Source organism: Pleurodeles waltl, chromosome 11 (genome assembly GCF_031143425.1).
Source record: "Pleurodeles waltl isolate 20211129_DDA chromosome 11, aPleWal1.hap1.20221129, whole genome shotgun sequence".
Taxonomy (NCBI): Eukaryota; Metazoa; Chordata; class Amphibia; order Caudata; family Salamandridae; genus Pleurodeles; species Pleurodeles waltl.
In genome coordinates, this window is record NC_090450.1 from 434,117,799 (window position 1) to 434,134,323 (window position 16,525).

General features: G+C 39.0%; 1 protein-coding gene across 4 annotated transcripts in view; it reads right to left on the reverse strand.

Annotated features, from left to right (window-relative positions):
* PIK3CB (phosphatidylinositol-4,5-bisphosphate 3-kinase catalytic subunit beta) overlaps positions 1-15,273 on the reverse strand; it is a 1,042,661-nt gene extending 1,027,388 nt beyond the window's left edge. The window contains exon 1 of one of the 4 annotated variants that reach the window (XM_069213799.1): positions 15,152-15,273. The gene's annotated coding sequence lies outside the window, so the exon portion shown is untranslated. The remainder of the gene's footprint in view (positions 1-15,151) is intronic. The other 3 variants (XM_069213795.1, XM_069213796.1, XM_069213797.1) reach the window with 3 other exon arrangements.
* Positions 15,274-16,525: the final 1,252 nt, after the last annotated feature.

The following is a 16,525-nucleotide window of genomic DNA, read 5'->3' on the forward strand; positions in this document are numbered from 1 at the left end:
GACCCAATTTCTAACAGGTGCTTTCTGCTTCATGGCACTATTGTCACTGAGATCTTTAAAATTCAGTACCTCCTGTTCTACTGACTGAATTTTTGTTGCTAATATATCATTTTATTTGTTACAATTTATGCTATAGTTCTAAATTTGTTTAGGATTTTTCTTGTTTTTTTCACTTTATTACCATTTGTGTGGGGCGTAAATACTTTAAACACTGCCTCCAAGTTAAGCCTGACTGCTTTAGCTAATCCGGACTGCTTTTATGGCAAGTTACCAGAGGGTCAAATTTAGTGACTTTTGTTGTTCACCCTGACAAGGACTGCGGTTGTTGCTTGAGCGATGTTTCGATTCTACTTAACCAATAACTCAATTACTTGCAAATTCCCAGAGGGCATTTGTGCTGAGGTGAAATGTATCACAATACTATAACAAAGTCAATTTTAAAAACAGTACCCTGCACGTATAAAGGGACACTGGGCAATAGAGGGTTATGCCAGAATGTAATGAGTATGCACAACTGTGCGGCAACACAACCCTACACAAAATATTTAAGGGTAATGTGGTTGGTGCGTGGCAGGATGTGGGTATACAATGGGTTGCACAGTTATATAAGATGGGCTAGAATTCAAATTATTTTCTCTGAATTAGCTTTTCCTGTTTGTATTTTCAGTATACTGTGTGTGTTTTGCCTTCAACAATGTTGAAAAAAAAGTTAAAAAAATAAAATAAAAAAAAAATTAACAGAAACACACACACTTGTCTGCAACAAATTCTTTGAGCGGAGGGTATGAAGGTGAACATTTCTGTAAGGCCATACCAACAGCAATAAACTATAAAATAAAAAACAAGTCTCTGTATAACAATGTAACAACTAAAATCCAGGGTGGCATTACACTTAGGCTTTTTGAGGCATTTCATGATACTCAACATGCTTGCCTTTTATTGTCCCCTCACATATTCCTACAAAGATAGGGAAACTGAGATACCAGACAAAAAGCTCTTGGGCTCATAAGTTAGTACACAAATTCTCACCAATTATACATTCAATGTTTCGTGGAGCAAACTCAAAAATAGGAACAAGGCCTCGACATTTGCCATGGAGCTATATTGGTGATATAATGTATCGTTTTTTACTTACTCTAGCAGTTCAGTCCAAATTCCCCCTTTTGGGAAGGTGTAAAACATTTGCAGAGGGACAATCATGTTCTGAAATGCTACAGACAAGTTTATATATAGCAATTTTTAAGACAAGGCAATACTGGTGGTATAAATGTTTTAGCCTTAGTATTTTCAATTCGTTTTTGGTACTCTGTTTTCATGTTGAATTTTTTTATGTGATTTAATGCAGAGCATGAATTACTTCCTGATCGGCTTCTTGGTGCTGAAAAACAAACCCTGAAGGAGGAAAAAACTACTAAGCACATCTGAATCTAAACAGAACAAGAATTTTTCGAAGCCTTCCTATAAAACAGTCTATGATCCAATTTTTATCAGTTGGAGCAAGCACCTCTATATCATGGAGACATTATCAAAATTGGAAAGTCCTGCTGACATACGAATTGTAGTGTTCTGCATTCGCTGAAGACTATGTTTGCGTAGTCCTATGAAATTCAGCAAAGGTTGACAATTCGCAACTAAATAGGTGTTTGACAGGATGAATAAACAGTTGATGATCTTTTGCAGATTAAAAATATGGGAATCACAAGTTGATTATATCCGTATTTTTCACTTTAGGTTTTAAAGCACTGTTCCTCATTAACAGCAGAGAGGAATGTGGCTGAGAAGGGAGGATAAGATTTAAAAAAATTAAAATCCTATTAATTTGGTGTTCAAGACAAACACAAGTGTTAAGCTTTCCCCAACCTGAGCAGATGCCAGCTCTCTTTACTCCAGGCTTTTGTGAAGGGGGCGTGGGGACTGTTGGAGTACGGGTGTCAATTTTCACAATGATCTGTGTGTTATCGGTATATGTATGGAATCAAATCTTATAAACTTTGATACAAAAAAACTAAAAGAGGAAGGGTGAAAGAGGGGATTAATGACTGACACAACACACCTTCTTCCTGGATTCTGAGTTAAAAAAAGGGCCTTCCACAACAGCGTGAGCCTTCTAGAGGCCCCAAATCTCATTTACTAAATGACTCCACTGGGTCTAATTACAAAAACTGAAAGTCAAAAATAGTCTCAAATGTTTGTGAAATAGTGTGCATCAATGGAATAGTGCTGCAATAGATTAGTGCAGGCCAACAGCTAAGACTCCTTGAGCCATGAAAGATCCCCATCTCTCTTACTTTGCAAGTTTAAGAAATCCTTGATAAATCCACCAATGAAAATTAAGAGCAGCAACTAAAACACAATCCAGGAGAGAGAACTATGGTGAATTAATCGATTTGCCATGAATGCATTTAATAATTAACTGATCAATGCATGATGTAGCAATTGTGTCAAGGGTTAGCTAAATGCACCAGTCTGTCCTGAAGAATGGATTAAAAAATGAATTTACCACAAGTGTAGAGAACAGGTTTATAGTTCTTACTACTCTTTATTTTAGACTTTGTCAGGAAGTAAATTTAGGCTGAAATACAGCAAATATTTAATGACCATGTTTAAAAGGCTTTTCTGATGTCGAAGGCTAATTTGACACCTGTTGTTTCCACACTGCTCCAGCACTAAGGGGTCTGATGTACTTAACAATTTTACAGTCACAAAACCAGCTACTTCGCAAAATTACAGAGTTTGCTGCAAAACAGTGTTTGGCCATATCCTAAACTTTTCACGCAAGTCAGAAAAAACTTCCACACTAGTAAAAGGAGCTGTGTGGTACCTTAGGACTTCTCTTTCACATCCCCGCTTAAGTATGATTGCAGTTGTAAACCACTGGTTCCAGCCACCCCTAAGGGAGAAGTAACTGATTCATAAAGGGAAAGCTGTCTGGAAGAGATACCTTTCCCTTTGAGGATTATATTAGGTGGCCTTAGGTAGAGCAGCCGGTCGTCTAAGAGACACTGCCTGCTCCTCTAAACGTCTTCCCAAATGGGAAACTTTTTTTTTCTTTTTTCAAAGCAGCACCTATCCTTTTTTTTTTTTAGGGTCGAGCCTGCGTCGCATGTGCTCGCGCATGCGTATCGTTAGCGAGACGCTTTAGGTATTAGAAAAGGGCTCGGAGCCCCATCGACGTCACGTCAGTGTCTTTCATTGGCAAGTTGGCTTGCCTGTTAGAATCTGCTTCTTTCGATTAATGGAAGGCACGCATACATCATGCCTTTTCCAGTGGTTATCCCTCCTCGAGCGCAGCGACCAAGTACAGAAAATATGCGAGGCTCGCTGCGTTTGTGGACTACGTTTTCTCTATTTTCACAGCGCGATATCGCTGGACAGAAGTCGAGCGCTTCGCATACTATCGACCTTGTTACACAGTTAATTCCACTTTTGCCCATAGGTTTATTACGTGTGAACTGAAGCAACGCAATCACGCTGTTTTTTTTCTTTTAATGCAAGAAAAATCTGGTTGGGAGTTTACAACTATGAACAGCTGTAACTCTGACAAATGCGAGACCCTAGTGATTTGCAAATGCTTGTTTTATGGGCAAACATAAAGTGCTCCGTCCATTCTGTAATCTCTCTTTGGGCTTGAAACCACACCCATGCCACATCAGTCACTTACATTGGTTTGTGGGCTTGCCTTTTAAAATCCGCTTGCTTTCATTTGTGAAAGGCATGCACACGTTATGCCTTTCCCAGTGTTTAGCCCACCTACAGAGCACCGGTAAAGTACCAAAAACATACGAGGCTTGATGTTTTCAGCCTGGAGTCCAGACTAATTTACCTGTTTATTTTCCATGCAGCGCGTCGCGCTGTATTTTACATAGCGCGATCGCGCTGCGTTTTTTTTGTGCTTTACAACGCGAATAGCTCTAACTCGAACAAATGCGAGACCCCTTGCATTGAAAATGCCTGTCTAACATGGTGTAGTCTAAGGCCTGAATGAGGGGAGCGTACACTATGTCAGTAATGTAACAGGCTGATTAAATTAACAAGGGTTGATGAGCATCACATGTTAACGCTGTTGACTTGCAAGTAGTGATGAGTGGGTTAGGAATGAGAATACTTGCTTTACAGCGATGTAAGCAATTGGCATGATGTGAATGTGAGGGATGAGAGGAGTTTGATTAGATATAGTGGCAGGATTGTGAGTAATTTGAGCTAAGAGGGGCAAGGGTTCAACCATTAGGGACTTTCCAAAGCACGGCCCGAGAATGAAGCAGAAGAAAGGAAAATGGTAGGAATTACACTCTGAAAGGAGAAGGGTAAGGTATGCCACTGTGTCCTCGGCGGCTGGCAAATGGTGGAAATTATGTTCTCTGTCCTGAATGGCTCCCGTGGGAAAGTCAGAACAGCAAACTAGCCTCAAACCATGGTGACTCTACCTCCCTGGCAACACTTAAGGTGAGGCAAAACTACTGCCATTATTTCATTAAAAGCACGTATTGTTGGGAGGAAGTTGGAGGCATCCTATACACAAAGTGACAAGTTGCCTTTTTTGCAGCTCCTGGATGAGACTGATTAAGCAATGTTGCAAATATTATGAATACAATTCAAAATAAAATAAAAAGAAAGAAAGAAAGAAAAAGAAAAAAGACTAATTATGTGGTAGTTACTCTTGTAAGTGGGATGTAGCAAAGGCTTCTGGTAGGGTATGGTACTAAGATATGGAGGTGTTACTGTACTATCCCAACATTCTCTTAGTGAATTACAGAAGGTTAGACTTTAAAAAAAAAGTACAGAAATTTACAAGGTGAAACATGGGATAAATTCTGAGAACTGTGAAATTCTGCACAAAATAAAATATATATATATATCAGCTAATTCTATGTGCAATTCCTCATTTTAGCAAGGAAAATTTAAGAATGGAGATATTTACTGCACCCAGTAAATACCGTACCAAGGTACTGGCATTTACCAGGCGCATTCATTTACTATACTTTTTTCCCCCAATCGTGACACTGGTATTGAGCCCAAAAAATGTAAAAAGCATTTGCAATGCAATAAGTCTTGGATTTTCTTGAGTTAGATCTGTTGGCATTTAAATTCATAACTAGACTTTTCTTGCCACATAAATTGGTCAACCCTGCCTCATAATTGCGTCTTTTCCTGCCATACAATTCCTTTGGCCCAGCATTTAACTAAAGCACTTCCATTTACCTTCGTCCTCTATCTTAAAACATATAGAATTATCATATAAACCTTTATCAGAAATTAACTTTTGGCATTAGAGTGTAATGCTCTTAACACCATAACAAATATATCATTTGGGACGGATTGGAGGTGAAAGGAAAGAGGGGGATGGGAGTAAAGATGGAGAGGACAATGGTTGACTACAATTTTGGTACGAAAATACAGCAGTAATTAGAGTTGAGTGAGGTCCATAGGTCTCAGGGCCCCGGTGCCACTGCACCTGTTGCTCCACTGATAACTAGGCCTCAGGAGAGAAAGCGGATGAGGCAGAAAACGAGAAGTGAAAGGAATACAACTGGCAAAAAGAAAGAAAGAAAAGGGAGTCGCAAAGAAATAAAAGAAAGGAAAGAAAGAGAAAATGAGACCACAATAAGAGAAGAAATAGAGCAAACATGTGAGACAAAAGAAAAAGGGAAGGAAGCTAGCAAATGAAAGAAAAAAGAAAAATAATGAAAAGTGAGAAATGAAAGAGAAAAATGAACAATATAGAAAAAGAGAGATGGTGAGAGAAATGAGCAGCGAAGGAACCAGGGCATGTATGTACTGACACATTTGTCACAGACACAGAATGAGAAAACCACTTTGACACTTCGGGTCCCGACAAGTAACTTGTGGCTTCTACATACAGACGGGAAGAAGAGAAATTTATAGTAAAATGTGAATTGACATATAAAGATAAGAAAAACCCCAGAGAAAGTTAGGAAGGAAGATCTTTAAAAAAAAAAAAAAAGCGAAGAGACATACTGCGTCAAAGGAAAGAGCAAATAAAGACCAAAAAAGAATGAAGGGAAGAGAAAAATATAGTGAAGAATGAACGCCTGATGAAGAAAAAAAAATGGAAAGAAATAACCAAATTTTTGCGAGTTTGAAAGTGGAGGTAGCAAAAGGAAGAGGGAAATAAAAAAAAAGGGAGAGGAATAGAAACAAACAGTTGAAAAAAAGAGTGAAGCTGTTAACATGTGGAATTTAAGACTTAGAAAGAGAAAAGTGGGGGAGAAAGAAAACATTGAGAGCAAACAGAATAAAGGAAAAAATGGAGTGAGATAGGTGAAAAAGACCCTCCCAAATAAAGATGGCAGCTAAGAATAGATTGGGGCTCTGCAGGTTAGAGTTGAGGTGTACTGAGAGAGTTGTATATGGGCTGCACTACTGGAAAAGTAACGGGCACACAAGGTCAGAAGTGAGTTATGTTAATGGAGCTATGTGTGGAACCTAGTATTGGCGTGCCAGTATTGCTGAGTGTTAGCCTGGAGGTGCCCTGGTGAAGCTGTGCGTGGGGACCAGTATGGGAGTGGCATTGCCTCTGAACACAGAAGCGAGGAGCCCTGAAGGACGTGTGTGACCCTTAGTACTGAGAAGAAATGTGCACTGAATGTTAGAATTGGTGGATTCTGGCAGAGCTGTGGTGGTTCCAATCAACAGGGGTGTTGGATGTTAGACTCGAGGTGCACTGGCTGAGCTGTGTTTTGCTCTTTTGGGTCCAGTATTGACTTGGCAGTGAGACTGAATATTAGAATTGAGCTGCTGTAATGGAACTGTATGTGATCGGGTTCCCAGTATAGGAAAGGAAGGAACCTCGCTGGGGTAGAACGGAGGTGTTCCAATGGAGCTGTGCCCAAATTCACAGTACTGGAGCAGGCAAGTGTACTGACTGCAAGAACTGAGATGCTCCGACAGCATGTGTGGTGTTCCTGACACTGGCACAGCTGAGGGCTTGGAGTGTGTGAACTGTAGTGCACTGATGGAGTTGCACCCGCGGTCCCAATACTGGAGCAGTAGAGTGTACTGACTTCGAGAATTGAGGTGCTCTGGCAGACAACATGTGCGGGCTTCTGGCAGTGACACAGCTGAAGGCATGGAGTGTGTGAACTGTGGTGCACTGATGGAGCTACGAGTGAGATCCTAGTATGGAGCAGAAGTGGGCACTGTCTCTAAGTATTGCGGACCCTAGTAGAGCTGGGTGCCGAGGCTATAAGAAATTACAAGCGATCCTCTGATCTTGCTCTCAGCACACAGGCAGGCACTCTTGGTAAAGAAAATCCAAGCCAAGGAAAGGCGGGAGCCAGGCAGCTGAGAGGGGATGCAGAGTGCCCACAAACACTAATTGTGACCAAGATAACAGCCTGATTTATGGCCTTGTTTACAGCTAAGCTCAGAGTAGGAATGCTCTGCAAAGAAAAGGGAAGCTTCCCTGGACAGGAGCAGGAGACAAAGTTTTAAAAAAAAAAAGAAAAGGGAGGACAAAGAGGCATGAATGACCACTAGCAAGCAAAGATTTTCAAATGACACTGAAACTCACAAATTAAATAGCTGGAAGCCCACAGAAAACGTATACAAGAGATTGTACGCTTACGCTCAGCCTAAAAAATGGCTCTCTGGCAAGAAAACAACATGATGAGCTTGTCAAAGCCTAGTCTATAATAGAAAAATGCTCACTCCTGCTCACACAGAGAGACTTGGAAAAACAAGACACAATTTACCAGCAAAGTGTTAGAGGAAAAGCGGAAACATGGCTAATTGGACCACAGGTGCCTGAAAGGTAGGCAACATTGTCTACGAGCAATTGGTTGGGGGGGGCGGGGGGATGACAAACAGGTAAAAAGAAGCACAAGAGCGACACAGAATACAAGGTGTGGGTGGAGATGGGTACACGATGGAGACACCCAAAAGAAAGTAGTGCTTGAAAAGCAAGCAGTGGAAGCAAAGATGCAAGCCAATCAAGAGATAGTAAAGTGCCTTTGCTCCTTGGGAGAGACAAACAAGATTAGACAAGCTGGGACACAAATATGAAGCAGGTATCTAATTATAAGTAATGGACTGGCTCCAAGCTCCTGTATGTTCTTCCTAACCCCACTCTATATCTCGCAACTGACAGTGCATGCAGTGTCTAGTAGGCATGACCTAAAAACAACAACAAAACCTGGATTTTCTTTTTCTGCTCTGTTTTCCGAGATGAACAGTGATAAGCAGACAGAAGATATTTATGGTAACATTTTTTTTTTCTGCACACTTTTGATAATTATAAGAAAAACAGAATTTGTGTGCATGTTTCTACATGTTCTGAATTGCAGCATTTCTTTCAATCTGCCTTGAATAAAACTGTTTCTATTATTTATTGCAACAAATATCTAACTGATTTAGGAGTGTAACTTTGCAATAGAATTTCTAATTTTAATTTTTGCAAACATTCTATTTCTTTCATATAGAAGAGCAACACATCAAGGATTTACGCAGGTTGTGGGTCATGATGTGTCCCTGTATTATTATAAATAATAAATTATCCTCTGCCATACATTATAAGGTTAATGCAAGCCCCTTTGGAGTTCCAGAATCTTTTACAGAAACTCCTCAGTGACTTGCACTATCCTTATAATGTACGGCAGGCGTGCTTTATCCCATATATATTATTACAAGTATACGCAGCTAAATTGGCTGCCTAAGAGCACTTTAAGGTGATGGAGTAAGGATGTTATAGAACTGGAAGAGCACAGTTTCAAGTAAGAATTGGCAGGTGTGCATATCTGCAAATGGAGATTATGATGGCAAACAGAGGTGTGTACAGCGGCTACTCGCCATTGGCCTCTAGATTGAGGTCTGTTTTAGGAATGAAACCCTAGAGCATTCCAAGAAACAGGAGGAGCGAACACAGATGGTCATTATCTCATACACTTAACAGAAAAGGGTTTTTCGTAGACTGCTGAATTTGAGACAGTCATTCAATACTGAAGTGTTCTGGAAAAGCTTTCCACAATCTAGAGCTCTGACATGCATACTCTGCCCCAAAGCTTCTGTATGCAGTTGGGCAGACAGCGAGTATCTCCTAGGTGAACAAGCTTCTGGCTGGACAACAGGACTCGAAAGTCTTAAAAGGCAATGTAAAGCAAAGCCCTGTATTGCTCTGCACAGTAATGATGGTGCTCTCTATGAAGGGTAACTGAGACATGATCTTCAAGCAGAGATGGAGAACTAACATGAGCCTGTCAATACAGGCAGAGGGAGCCAGCTAGGTTTGGGCGTGTTAGATCTTGTAGCAGTCAGTTTTCAGTACTGCAGGATAGATGATGTTACAGTAGTGGAGACACTAGTTCACTATGACAAGAAATAGGACAATATTTTGAAGGGGTTCCAGTAGGTGGCTCATGCCATGATAACATCACGCTTTGTGGAATGTGATCTTCGTGGTGTGAACAAAAGGTTATCTATCATACCAACTGGAACATATTATTATTTATAATAGACAGTGACTGACTTATGATGAGAAATATCTAAGTTAGGGTAGATTTATTTCAGCATCACAAAACCAACATGTAACGCTCTTCTAGGTACATGAATGTCTTTTGTGATACAAATGAAGAATGCAGGTGAGATCTGTATCACATCTTCAAGAATGATATTGCTTTATGAACTCCTGGTTAGAACAGTCTTTGAAATGGGAGGCTTTTTTGTGAATATGGTTGGGTAAATACTATTTAATGCACACAATTGTTTCCCCTTTAAAAAGCAAGTTTGGCTAGTCGAAAAAATATCTTTCATTCTCAAATACTCACCCTTCTAACCCCAAATGCCCATCTTCACTCACCTCCTCCCCTCCAAACGCTGTATTGTGACTCCTCGGTCTGCTTGTCTCAGTGATTGACTCTACCTCCAATTCCCTTCAATCACAACAACCTCACTTGAACAATTAGCATCACACCAGTGAAGACTCAGAAGCTCTCCAACCCTGCATTAACACAACATAATTGAGCAAGAACTGCATTTCCAGCTACTAGTTTCTGGCAGGCTTTATCACTAAAAATTGGCTCAGCGTTGACACCAGACCACTCCTACATGAAGCCATGCCTGCCAGCTAAAAATGTTCATGCAAAATCTCCCCACAAAGAAAAGTGGATGTGATCATAAAGAGAGATGAGATTCAAAATGGATTGTTTTTTTTAACAAGGTACGTAATTTTAAAGTTCCATGAGCAGTTTTCCATAATGGATTCAGAGAATTCTGTATGCAAAGAAATATTTTACCAAACAAGTTGGATGGGTATTAGGTGGATGAGAGTATTTTAACATAAGAGAAATACATACGAGAGACTTCCTTTGGTACTGATACAAATGCCAGGCACATATTGGCTTCTGGAGGTTATATTAAACTGATTGCATTAATTACAAGTCAGGACATGTTCGATACCTTCGTGACTGTTTCTAAGAACGTGCTGAGATGGGACCAATAAAAGTTATACCTACATCAAAGAGTATGAACTACTTACACAAAAGCCGAAGATATATGGCAGGGTAAGTACTAAATAAAATAAGTTTTTTCAACCAGTGTCGCAATGGAGAATTTTGAGGGTATGTGTAACAACCTCTTCTGAAAAATAAGGCTCCTGGACTTATTTTTAACTGCAGTAGAACCTACAAGAATAACCCATTGACAAGGTGCAGCACTTTGCTACTGATTGGGGCCTTGTTGTTAAACAATTCTCACTTAAAAGGTTGAGACTAATCCCGACCAAAATAAAAACCAGAAAAAGAAGCAAAATTTACTACTGAGTGTTCCACTAGCTGTAAGGTCCATGCATTCCTGGGACGTGCCCTTTAGGCAAGAGACAGATATGGTTAAATTGCCCTAATTCCTTAAGTAGATAACTTGATCACTTTTATCCTTATTGAAAGATTCGCAACACTTGTTAAGCAGACTTATCGCCATAAGTAATGGAAAGTAAGCTCCAAATGGAACAGAAAAAAAAAAAAAACAGTATAAATGTTTCAAACATATTGGAGATCTTCTAGCTTCAACCCTTCTGGCCACTAACCATAACAACAGATTTATGTGTCTATCAGGATTATCATATTGACAGCAATCATAAAATGGAGCCTGGCATGTGCATACCCCACATTTACAGTTACTCCCAACAGGAAACGGTCTGAGTAAGAATTACCCAAAGTGATCAAACTGCTGAGCTGCTGTGGGGGTCAAGTTTTACTTTCTAGCAAGCTGAATAAAAGAGAGCTAGTCCACTTGATTAGCAGGGTAGGCTTCCTGTTTAAATTAAAAATGTTGAAGACAAAGTCTGTTTCTTACCATGACTGTATTATCGATCCAACTGAATTCATAGCTCAAATGTAAAGATATACGCCAGTATTATCTTGATTTGCTCAAAAGGTTAGAGGAATTTCTTCCATTGATAAAATATTTGCTGAACAGAAGAGGGACCATAATTTGCCTGATACACTATTGCCAATAATAAGGCAAGATTTTACAAGACATAATTTAAGACAGATCCCTATCTTAGGCTTGTCTCAATAATGCAATATGCTTTCATTAAATACTAATTTTAGATTTTGTAATATTGAGGCGACAAATTAACATATTGTGACCTTATGTATTACTAGCCCTGTCTGAATATTATCTAAGAAATAGTGTGAACAAATATGCTATTTGAAATATAAATGATGCTTGAAGATTTGGGGATTTAGGCAGAAACAAATAGCATTGTACATCAACTGTTTGTTATTCAGAGGTTGCAACCTGCTTACTGACAGACCACTGATAGTATTACATAAAGCAATATCCTTGAAACAATCGCTTGGTCCAAGAGACACTTTCAAATACCTTAAGAACACACTAAAAGATGGGGGGAGAGAATTTTCAAATTTAGTCAAAGGATTACAAAGGTAATAAATGTGTATGTTGTTAATCTGATTGACAGATTAAAGGAATGTATCAAAAATGATGTAAATGGATTTCAAGAACATCCTTTATAAATTGAAATACAACTATCTGCACTTATAAGATAAAATGTATTTATGGAGTTCAATATGTTGGCTCTACCATCAGTAAATTAATCAAAAGAGGGAAAGAGCACAGCAGGGCACTTAAGAATAAGGAAGTCAAGTACCCTACATTTATGCATTTCAACAAGCCAATATCAGTGACATAAAATGTTTGAGTATTAATCAAATTAAACCTGACATAAGATAAGGAAAGTAGGAAAAAAATAAGAGAACTGAAGATACTGTGGCTAAACACTCAACACAGTTATGTGTGGTCTCAATACTCATAGAAAACTATATAGATTATGGTTATCAATAAATGATAACTCAAAGAAATTATATCTGGGATATTCTAACAGAGTACCAAGTAAAAATACTAGACTTTTATACTCATAAAAAATACCACGTACCTAAGATTATGCACATCATAGTGAGATAATGGTTAACTGTGAAAGACCGACTAGGTTAATGGATATAAACACCAAAGTGCTTGCTAACATGCAAAAATGTATTTAGTTCTACTTACTAACCAATCCATCCCTAGTCTTATGATTGAGCGTTCAACCCCAGTTAGATCATTGAAATCATACTTGACTGTAGTTATTTCTACAATTAACTTGTTGGTTTTGTACCATTCTCAAATTGCCTGCATTCTAGACATTTCTTTTAGGTACTGCAAGATTAAAAACTCCTATAAGAACCCAGCAAAGCATAACAAATGTGTATTATAAACAGCAGAGTAGTGAACAGTGAATATGCCAGCCAATATTGTGAAACACACTCAACTCTTCCTATTGAACCAAGTTATAATGATCTGAAATAGACAAAACTGAACTACTGCATTTAAGGTAGAGGGGACATGGGCAGACAACATACGGTGCAGTACTGTTGGGTCACCGCACAGGTCATGTTTTGTGTCCAAACTATGAAGCATTACGTCAGATGTATTAATTCAAGAATAACAGTGGAACTCAAGAGGTAGATCCTTCAAAGGACATATACAGCAACGCCATCAGAACGAAGATGAGCAAATAAGGGTTAATTCAAAATATTTTTGCATGTATTTGCAGTCTAATTAACTTTCTTTTACTAGTGTGACATCATATGGATCTCTTTTTTGTACTGCAAACTTATAACGGGTCCTTCCGGATTGAAAAAAAATATGGTATAACTCCAGTGCTTAAATGGGCAGGTACTGCCCGGTACTTCTTTAATGTCAAAGGGAGAGTACTTGCACTTCTCAGCACAGCTGCACTACGTTTAATAGGGGAGTACCTGCACATCTCCGGAGCAAACAGGTACTCTAAATAGAGAGTACTTGCACTTCTAGATGTCCATTTATAGCACTGTATAACTCTAAATTAGGAGGGGGGGTCAAACAGGGTGGTTAAAATGCAAGCTTGATTTATTAAGATATTGGAATATTATTTTGGGAAACCCTGGCAAATCAGATAAATAAGTGTACTTATGTATGTGCTTGAGAGATTTAAAGTAATATCGAATGAACCATCAACTTGTAGGAAGGCTGTGTACTTCGGCCAGAAGTAACAACATATTAAGAATACTGGTTGTATAAGCAATTTGATTGCCAATTCCAATAATCTGTACTTGTGTAATTAAGCATAATTTTAGAAAGAACGCGCCACTGTGAACGAAGATTTAAATTTGTGGTACTTTAAAAAAAATACCTCAAAATCTTGAATCCAGACTACAAAAATGTAACATAAATATAGTTTCTGTGAGCAAATCCTCATGCAAATAAGTTGTTACACAAGATTAATTATAACAAGTGTTATTAGTTTAACATGAAATTCTTTGAAGTATGAAACGTGACAAAAACCTTGTTGACTCACAAGAAAAAAAAAAAACAAGTCGACACAATCATAGAGTGTATAACAAGATACATTATTGATACAAATTTATTGACAAAATGAGGCCGCCACATGGCTGATACATTGACAGCTGATGGCTGTCTGCTCCGCCTGGATACTGCATTTCAACATTTTCCATAGCAGTTGCGGAAGTGGCGTTTTGTCTGTTAGATCTTTGGGCTGAGTTTGTAACGTGTTCTTCTGATTCAATCTAAAAATAAAATAACTAATATACAGAGTGCTCTGAGGAACTGGCTCGCAGCCTCATTTAACAGCGCGTCTATTGTTACCCAACTCCAAAGACTAAATGCCGTTCTTAAATGATTTCCATCTTATAACACTTGTCGATGACAAACGGTACAATACATCTGAACATAGGACACTTTCTCTTGCATCATAGCAGTAGTGGATGTTACAATCCGTATTACAAAGCTAATTATTATAGTGAAACCACGACTACTTGGATGCACGTGAAATCCTACACCGAACGTCTAAAGATATTAGGGAACTGTGCAGTGAGACACCCGTCAATGATAATTATCCTTGGTACTCTTACAGTAAAAAAGGAAAGAAACCGAGAAGGCGGAAATTAAAGAATGTAGACGAAAAGAACTCAAAATCTTAAGGAGACGCAAGGGGATACAGCATATAATAAGGATTTGAAAGTAAAGCAAGGAGATTTAATACGAATGAGAGTGTCTGCGTGGGATAGATGGAAGAAGGGATCTGTAACGCACGGACAGGGAACGCAGATTGTAGAATAAAAGGCACCGCCGGAGGAAAGAAAACAAGGGAAATAAAAAATTAGAACACAACACGTAAAAGTAATAGACAACAAACAGCAAATGACAGCACAGGGAAAGAGCACGGGGAGAGTGAAGGTAACAGAGGCACGAAAAATAAATAAAAAATAAAGGCGGGGAGCCTGCGAAAATAAGAGGAAGCACGAAAGAAAGGCGGAATCAGAATGTTAAGGATACCAATAAAGTGCACGCAAACTAGTGCTGAAAATCACTATAGAAGCAGGTGCACCCAAGGTATGTGCCAGCTCGGACAGCCTGACCATACACATGACAATACAGATGTGCGCACACTAAGTGCCATCACGCCCCACTATCTCCGTGCCTTGCATCCGACATTTCCCAACGCCGCCTCTACGGCCAAGAACTGTTGGTAAAGTACCGGCTACGGCAGGTGCTCTCACTGTCATGTCAATCAGTTCGTGCAGTCCATAACGCAACTCCCCACAGCAGCTATTCCAATTAGCCGCATCCTCACACTCACCTACCGGGTAAGGACACTACAACACCTCCCGTGGGCCCCAGCTCCCCCAGTGGCGCAGTCGCTGATCAGAGCCGGCTCCTGACTAGTTCAACTTTCATTGAAGGTAGGAGGCGGGACCAGTTGAAGCATTCCCCAGGGTATGGACATAGAAGGCGGACAGGCCCGCCTCTCCAAACAAGACCCGCCCACTGTGACGAAAATAAAGGCCATTTTGAAGGGCTTCACTTTACGGATGTCATAGGGTAACAGAGCAAGGGCGTTTTGGAGAAAATACAATCGTCTCACTTAATGCTTTATCCCCTTTGAAATATATATATTTGAGTTATGAATCTAATGATGGCTTATTTTTCGAGTTAATCGGCATTTGTGTAAGTTAACACAAAATATATGTTTGACCGGTTTTGAAATTGCGAAGTACGTTTGATTTTTGACATAAATCTCCCCCTTCTCACAGCGACATTGAATATTTCTGGCTTTCTTTAGCATGGCGTATGTTGACCCTTCACTCCCAGAATCAATGGTACAAAAGCTTTTTTCGACTGGTAGCCGACACGATTGGCTCTTTTTTATTTTAAGAGCTCACTCAGAGCAAATAGGAGACAACTTCTCTTTAGCAATGCACTAATTGCAGGCGTGCAGCCTTCTGTAGAGGATGTCTCTCTATTGCTGAGTTAGTATTTGGTGCTCCAGGTGTGATGGAAAACTAAAATATCTCATAAAAGCCGTTATACTAAAATGCGGTTAGAAGTACAACATCAAACGTAGCTATAATACACGAATACACGTACTACCAAAGCAAAATACTATGTAAAAAAATACAATTATATATATCAAAATAATACAATGCGAAATGAAATAAATAATATGGTTATAGACGTAATGCCCTTTTCCAAAAACGTGTAACCTAAGTACCAAGCCACATCAAAACAGTCAAATAAAATATTGCCTCAAGTCAAGATATTGGCAGAAAAATAGAAATAAAATAACAAAAATAATACGCTTCCTAAAACACAAGAAAACAAAATACCAATGTGGTCAAAACAAATTGTTAAAAGTTCCTAGTTATACATAGGGGAAGCAAAAAAGGGGAAGCACAAGGAATATAAAACATTTAACTAAATTAAATTTAAAAATTCAACATGATCAATGGAGCCAGTATATTTAAAATAAAATAAAACTGATTAGATTTCTGCAGTGAAGGCTGGTGATAAATTGCACAAAAATGAGCAAAACATCCCCCCAAAAGAGAATCCAGCAGGATTCCGGTTCCGACAGTTATTATTATTTTTGTCTTTTGAGAAATAACTTTTTTTATTTGAACAGTTACAACAGACAGTTGCATAGAGAACATAGCATTGCCAGTAACTGCAATGA